The sequence below is a fragment of the Drosophila montana genome, unplaced genomic scaffold (assembly GCF_035044405.1).
Source record: "Drosophila montana isolate Dmon_TW-CO22-7 unplaced genomic scaffold, ASM3504440v1 contig_3831_1, whole genome shotgun sequence".
NCBI lineage: Eukaryota > Metazoa > Arthropoda > Insecta > Diptera > Drosophilidae > Drosophila > Drosophila montana.
The window spans coordinates 140,933-149,785 of record NW_026998702.1 but is presented as its reverse complement, the minus strand read 5'-3'; positions in this window follow the sequence as shown (position 1 = coordinate 149,785).

Genomic DNA, 8,853 nt, shown 5'->3' with positions numbered 1-8,853 from the left:
GAAGTAAGAGGATTACTTAATTTCGTAGGAACTCAACCATGTTATTGAAGCGGTCAACCAAGGAAAAGAAATAGTAAACAAAGAATAAGATGAAAGAGAATATATTGAAGATTTAGAAATGGGAATGCAACTAACTCGATTGGGAATTTTTATTCCAAAATTATTAAAACACGACTATCTCACAAACGTTAATTCCGAAAAGCTACTTAACATAAAAACATCTACTTGGCTTAGATCCGATACGAATGAAATTTTGATTATTTCACACATTCCTAGGGAAATAAATAAAACCCCATTATACGAAATTCTACCCTACCCAGACGATGATCAAAATATTTTACAAGACGAAACACAATACTTATACTAATCACATAATAATAACCTATACAAGACGGACAAGAAAAAATTAACTATTAACCCATGCATATTAGGTATAATAAAACAGACTAACACTAGTTGCAGATTTTTAAAAACACATCTAATAACACAAACTAACTATATCGAACCGAATATACTTATAACATGGAACTTACCCAAAAATCACAGATCACAGATCCGTGCAAGCAATTATGTTTGTATGTGTGTTAGTATACATACATAACAGCATATTTGAATGTGTTGTACACAACATGCATTCATATGTGAATACAAATTTGGAATAGGTCGTGCATGATCAGCGCTAGAAAACTAAATTTATCTCTTCACCAGCCAAAGCCAAGGCAGTGAATAACAACACATATACATATACATATTTTGAAATAGTTATGCATGCATAATTCACACATACAAACATAGGTGCTTTCACGCCATTGGCTGAACAAGAACATCTCTCGAGCATACACTGTCCAAAAACAAAATTGAAATAAATGTATGTGTGATATTTTTTTTTAACATAGTTATTGCACAAGTTGCGCCTTGTTAAAAAATTATTTTATTCTTAAAATTTAGTGCACAGTTTATAGTTAGTACCTAGGGTAATGTATCATTTAAATAAAGCATGCATTTCATAAGCGGAAGTACTTTGCGTCGATCGTAAGTTTAAAACTTTTCGCTCAATGTACTTCGAAAACGAAGCGACGCAAAGTACCATCGACCAGCTTTGCTGGAGGCAGGCTGGCGACTAACTTAGTTGCTCGTGTCAGCATCAGCAAGCCGCGACTTCGGCATTCGTTCGTCTGGCTTTTGGAGAACGAATAGCCAGTCGGCAGGCATGTCGTGCGAAAACTCAAACGCCAGATGAAACGCCAGGCATGAAATTTTTCGTCGCATGTAAATGTATGGGCGTTACTCATCTTAGTGTTCATATTGTCTTTGGATAAACCGTAAGAGCTAGGAAGCTGAAATTTTCACTGGGGGCTCCACCCGCAAAAACGAAAAACGTTTGTATGAAACTTGCTTGTTTACCATCCGATCGACCTCACTCATTTTCAAAGATCTTTGTTCAAATTCATTTGAGGGGTGTTACACTCTTTTCGAATAATCCATTCCTCCTTGGTGGAAAGGGGGTCAAAGATTTGGTGGGTGACGTTTCAAGCTCAAATTCATATCCAAAGATCTATATGAAAAAACATTTGGGACGTGTTTCACATTTTTCGCGGAATCCAAGACTCCTTGGTAGTAATATGATTCAAAGATTTTTTAAGTTTTGTCCGAGTTGCTTCAAACTTATTTTCAAAGCTCTACATACGCGTTTAATGAAAAAGTTTTTCATCGATTTGGGAAATTCCACCCGCAACAGTGGTAAATTGGCGGAAAACGATTGTATGAAAGTTATTTGCTTTCCGTCCGATCAGTTTCAAAATTGATTTCAAAGATCTTTAGGAAAATTAATTTGAAACGCGGTAGATATTTTTCGCAAAATACAACGGTCTCTGATGGTAAATGCAGGTCAAAATTTAAGTGGGAGAAATTTAAATTTTCGTCCGATCGGCCTTAAACTTATTTTTATACCACTACATAAACATTTAATGTATACATCTTATTGACAATATTTTGGAATTTCTGAATTTCGAGCTCTACACACACACACACACAGACACAAATTTTAAATTTTAAAATATCATTATTGGCACGCGTCTGACGCGCGATCTTCTTTTTATGATTTAGGGTTTGAATTGTCAAATTTTCATCGGACAGGCAGGCAGGCAACCAACAGGCACACAAGCGCATAAATGCTTCTATTCATATACAAAATATGCAAATATGCGTGAATAGCAAGTCCAAAAACTTTTAAATGCATACATGCCAACGCTTAGGTACCCTTTCGAACAAGAACGAGCTAAAATTAAAGAATTTTGCATAGACTTGGCAAACCCAAACTTTCATTATTTCATATTACGCGTCCCCTCAAAAGGGAAGAAATTCCACCGACTTTTGACAAAAATGGAATTTGTGGGCATTTTTGCTTGTGCGGACACATACACACACAAACATTTAAACGGTACCTAGACATAAAGAAAGCATTGAGAGCACTGAGAGTAAGTGCGAGCGAGATAAAAATAAACAGCGATGCCGTTCTATCGCACAAATCATGTGGATGAGAGTAAGCCAAAGCAGCTTCCTGTAGTGTAAGCGATCAAAAGACATCATATGTATATCTTACTCGCTCGTTGGACCAGATGCACCGATATTTTTGTGTCCACTTTGGTAACACGGCATGTCCCATCTATATGTTCTTTGGTTAGTGGTATAACCCACTGTGTGTTTACAAATTGAATAATCATAACAATAGCATGCCTTCTGCAGCCGAATTCAAATAATGCTAACAGCAGCAAAAATCATAAAAGCAGAATGCCTTCCGCAGCTAAGCTTACATATTGTCAACAATCATTTATAAACAAAAACTGACCAACAGAGAGCTGCTGTCCCTTTGCAAAAAGTTAGCTTTAAATATAGCGTAAGCCAATTTTTGTTCTTCAGTCTTAATCCAGATATTCAACATAATAAACTGATACAAATTCACTCTCGTGAAATAAAGTCTTTTTATTTTTAAACTTATAACTTCGTTTTTATATATGTTAATATAAATTTTTACAATATTCGATGTACATTGGCAACAACATCGGCTATACTTAAGAGGTTAACAAATTGTAAGGTTAGTCCAAGGCACGAAAGAGTTTCCCCATTCGGCAGAATGCTAAACCATAGAGTAATATGGTGCGAAAATCAAAATTAATAACATATTTAAGTATTAAATATGGAATGGCATTAATTGAATGCTAGAATAATTCAAAAGTACTTTTGACAAATGTTACAAATGTATAAGTCAAAACAGGTCTATTCACACCGAAAAACTTAACAAACACGCCACAATACTAGTATAATGCTTTAATGAAGCACGAACACTAGTACATGAAAACCGAGAAAGACTTAATCAAGCACATTGGTCATATATATCTAAATTATTGATCAGATATCGATCAAATTTAGTATCAGTCAAGAGGAGGTTAATTTGGAAATATCGATACCGGCAATCCTGAATACCCCTTTGACGATCGAAACTAGTCAACAACTAGAGTCGACAGATTGAGAAGAATTAGATCTTACGGAGGAATAGTAACTTTGATCCTGACATAAAAGAAAAAGATATACACGATCTAACCATTGCTGCGGTAATAACATTTCCCGAAGTAGCAGGAGACAATTGGTCAGAATCCGACGCAAATTCAAGTCTAGTAGAAAATAAAACTAACACAATGGCACAAGCTTATACCAGCTTTCGATGGTAAAGCTGAAAACTTATCAAGTTTTGTAGATGCTCTGCATATAATTGACTCAATTAAAGGCGAACTCGAGCAATTAGCTGTTTCAGTTATAACAAGTAAGAGGTTCGAGTCCGGAGCTCCCGACTAGGAGATACACTGAACTCTCTTATTCCAACACCAAATGCAGCTCGCGCTACGCGCTCAATTGCTTTAGTAGTAATAAAGATAAATTGAAAAAAAAGCCCTTGGCAGGGTTTGAACTCGTACCTGACCGCATTACTTGCTGCCGACTCTACTCAACCAAAAATATAAAAACAGTTTCCTCGGTAGGGTTCGAACTCGTAACTGACCGAGCTACTTTCCGCAGCCTCTACTCAACAGCCACACCAATAAATGAATATCAGTGAGAAAAAAACCAATTAAAATAGCAGAAAACAATACAATCGCAATTGCAATGCTGTTGATAGAATTCAAAGCAGTCGCGCATGAATGTGTGTGTGTACATGTATACAGAAATTCTTGGAATTCGCGCTAGCTGCTGCTAAAACGTACGCACATAAATTTTGTGTTTCTTAACCGATCTTAATGAAATTTTCGACAGTACATCTTATTGTGCCATAGAATTGTGTATTCTCAAAAAGTCAATTGCATATAAATTGTGGCTTAAATTGGTGGGCAATACAGGTTGGATTATTAACTTAATTTATAGCTTTGTGGTGGTAGCGGGGAGGTGGCGATTGGTATAAAATGGAAGATAATGATATATATATACTATTCTAGAAGCAACATATCAAGTTTGGTGACTTTAGCTCTTATTATTTACCCAATTTGCTCAAAAAACAGGATTTCGATATCGATTTTTATCGTCTGCTTGGAAATGGAGTAAGTTATCGATTATCGGAAACAAACTCGTACTGCGCGTGGACTAGGAGGACCTACAGCTAATTTCAAGTCTCTAGCTCTTATAGGTTCTGAGATGCTGTTGATGCTGACCACGAATATATACACTTTATGGGGTCGGAGATGCATCCTTCTGCCTGTTACATACATTTGCACAAATACATTATACCCTTTTTACCCATTTTCAATGAGTTCAGGGTATTAAAATGATTCTATTTCGAAGTGTTTTCAATGGCAACATTACCAAAATTTATCGTCAAATCCGTGTTGACTCCAAAAACAACCATTCCAAGGACTCCTCTCCTGGAATACCCATTGCTTTATGAATATGAGCGCCGTATCTTTAGGTGTGGACGGTGCATCCTTCCTGGCGATCTAAGTCTTGAGCCAAATGTCCCTTGATATTCGCTCATGATACCCAATGGCATAAACTACCAAATAGGAAGCTCTAGTCGGAAGTTCCCGATTAAGGGATACCGTGAACCCTCTTCTACCAACACAAAATACAGATCATGCTACGAGCTCGTTGTTTTAGCACTAAAAAAAATAAAAAGAAAAAACACTTTCCTCAAACCCGAAAAAAAACCGCAGTACTTGCAGCCGCCTCTACTCGACAGCTTTACCAACAATTCATTCTGAATCAATAAAAAGCGAATTAAAACAGCAGCCTACACACAGCCTAGAAAACAATACAATCGCAATTGCAATGCTGTTTAAAGAATTTAAGAAAGACGCATACGAATGTGTGTGTGTCTATGTCTACAGAAATTTTTGCAATTTGCACTTGCTGCCGCAAACACGTGTCAATATAAGCACACATTATTCGTATATTCATAAAAAAAAAAAGTCATTAAAATGTTGGCTTAAATTAATGGGTAGTTTCAATTAATTTTTGTATTTGATTTAGAGCTATGTGGTGGTGGCGTGTGGAAACGATAGCTAGAAAATGAAAAAAAACTTGATCTGTATATACTATTCTAGAATCTACATGTCAAGTTTAATGAGTCTAGCTCTAAAAACCTAAGAGATTTGCCCAAAAAACAGAATTTCGATTTTTATCGATTGCTTGGAAGCGGGCAATTTATCGATAATCGGAAGCAAACTCGTACTGCGCGGGCACAAGGAGGACCTACGTTCCAAATTTCCTATAAGTCTCTAGCTCTTATAGGTTTTGATATCCTTGCGTTTATACACACGGACTGACAGGCGGACGGAGGGACATGGCTAGATCGACTCAGCTATTGCTGCTGATCAAGCATTTATATACTTTATGGGATCGGAGATGCTTGTTTCTGCCTGTTACATACACTTTTACAAAAACAGTATACCCTTTTTACCCATTTTCAATGTGCTCAGGATATAAAAAACGGTACTGTCCGAGCCATTGACGAGCTACGCAAAGCTGGGCAGGTCTGGCGGCTTTGCATTACGAGCTAAAAGCTGACTTTTGGAGAAAGAAATCTTGAAAGCAAACACTGCTCGTGGCTCCCTTCGACATCGAAATGAAGCAGTCTTGCGCGAATCGTGAGGTGGGTTGTCCGTCTTATAATCTTCATGCACGAAACATGGTTCATAAGCCGGGATGAGATGCATTCTTGCCAAGTCAACGCCCTCAAGGATAGCAACGATTCTTCGAAAGCTTTTTAACTCTCACTGGGATTCCCATTTCCAGAAGGGTCCAATTCAAAATTGCAATTTTATGGTTTTAGCGATACGTAAGGCCGCTTAAAGAGCATCTATATACATTCGTATTGATACATTGCATGTAGTTTTAGTCCACTTGCTAAGGGCGAAAACTAGAGTCGCTCCTAAGACACAGCTCTCCTTCCAAAGTTGTATGTTGACAGAACATTTTTTTTAAATTTTTAACTATACTATACTATCTACTAAACTGCTAGCCTGGCTCTGAGGGCCACCAGGCAAATAGACAACCTTCGTGACTAATAGAATCCCTAAAATCACGCAATCCAGAAACTCCAGTTTAAGTGCCTAGGCCCAGAAGGGCTACAATTGTCACAATCTGTCCTGTCAAGCGCAACTTATTAAAGTTGCCTCCCACGTGCAGTATAGTGTATCGTTACTCCGAGTTCGGGAAACCTCTAAGAGTCATGGACTTTGTGTACCGATTCAGTAAACGTCAGAAACTTAATTTTTAGATTCTGAAAGACATCGGCAGCACTGAACTATTCGAAGTTCAAGAGCGGTTACATACACAATGCATTCAGTACCCCAAGGAGTTTCATTTTTTGCTCAACAAGCAACTTGTAGCAAGCTTCAGTGCCAATGTTTATTTACTCGTTTGCTTTCGCATCGCATCTCCCTCTATGGTGGAACCAATTAATGATGAACCTGACCTTTAAATTTCAAAACTCGAAATTCTAGACAAGACCACGATAAACTTCCATCGAGTATGTGGTTTCGCTAGGGCATTCGACATCAAGAACTACGGTCGAGCCTGGGCTATGCGTGCTTCATTGTATGCTTCAGTACACGTGACATACGTTTAAAAGCTACTTCAGATCTCCCGACGAGGATGCCATCAACAAATGTACTCCGATAACAACAAAACGTTTTTTGGAGCCTCCAAAGCCTTATCGCCTTTATGGCAGTCATAAAAACGTACACTTCTTACAACAGCGCTAATAGCCCCGAGGAGGTCCTACAGGTACAGGGTTTGCCGCAGAGAGCATACACTACATCCACATTTGGTGCGAAGCCGAGACAGTCTGCCGATGGGGCGGAACATGCTTGTTTTACCTAACCACATCAAGCATTTAATGGCCCAATGTCTATGTTGCGGCCCAATCAATAGGGTAAGTAAAAGTCTGGCTTAGAAAGTTATTATTGCTCTTCTTGCACATATTAAACAAATTAAAAAATATTTCGTGTTGACGGGGTTAGGATCCCTTAAAAATATTTACTTTGTGTACCGACGTTTAGTCCACCGGGCTACTTAATGCAAAGAATACATATTATAGCATTGGAAATGACAAAGTTCGCAAAAAAAAAGGCATATCGAACTTACTTGCTGGTATATCCCGGCCTCGCAAGAATCTCCTTTGTTGTTACTAATTTTTTACAACGGCCTATTATCCGCTCGTTATTTTAAATTTAATTCTACCCGTACTATTTTCAACTCCACGTCCATAGATGTACTTTACATAGATATTTGAAAATTACTTAAAAATCTATCGGATGATCAACTCAAATTTGAATCAACATTTTCCACCCATTTTAGTCGCGTGTTGGGAATCTTGAGCCAAAAAAACTTTCGATCATATAGCCATTTACCAATCAAAAAAGAGATAGACTTTACGAAGTGTGAAACACGCCTAAATTCATTTTCATAATGTACATTTAAAATTAGCTTTAAGCCGATTGGATGGTGAACAAAAAAGTTGTGCATTTTTTGACCTATTTCCAAAGTTGAATTTCTTAACGTGAATAAATTTAACGCCAATCGATCAAAACATAGAACTTAACCTACAAAATTTTTTGACTGCAGTGTTGAACCAAGAACCCATTGAAATGGGTGAAAGGTGTAGTGTTTTTGTGAAAATTTATATAACAGGCAGAAGAAAACATCTCGAAGCCCATTAAATATATTCTTGATCAGCATCAATACCCGAGTCGATCTAGCCATCTCCGTCTGTCTGTACGTATGTATTTACACAACTGCTTATAGTGCCCGTGCATTACGAGTTTGCTTTCAATAATTGAAAACTTGCAAGCAATCGATATTGAAATGCAATTTTTCTCTCTCTTAGGTTTTAAGAGCTAGAGTCACCAAATTTGAAGTATAGCTTCTTGAATACTTTATATATTTGAAGTATATTTAATTTTATACCACACTCACTCAGGTATATCCACCACTTTAAACCACAATTTTAATTATCTTTTAAGAATATTTGAATATTTGAACGCACAACAAGTTCTATTGCTGAAATTTTATCAAGATCGGTACAAAAACTGAAAAGTAATTTAATGCAATTATTTTTTTGCGAACATATGAATAACACAAAAATATCTACTGCTAAAAACGGTGAAGATCGGTGAGGAAGCAAAGATGTTATTAAAGATAATGTTTACTTATACATAAAACTAAAGATACTTAATATATAACATAAATATACTATTAAAGAATCTCCGTGTCCCATTTCGTGATTCTTTGCTCAAAAAAAAGGAATTCGATATCGATATTTATCGATTGCTTGGACTAGGGCAAATTATCGATTATCAGAAACAAACT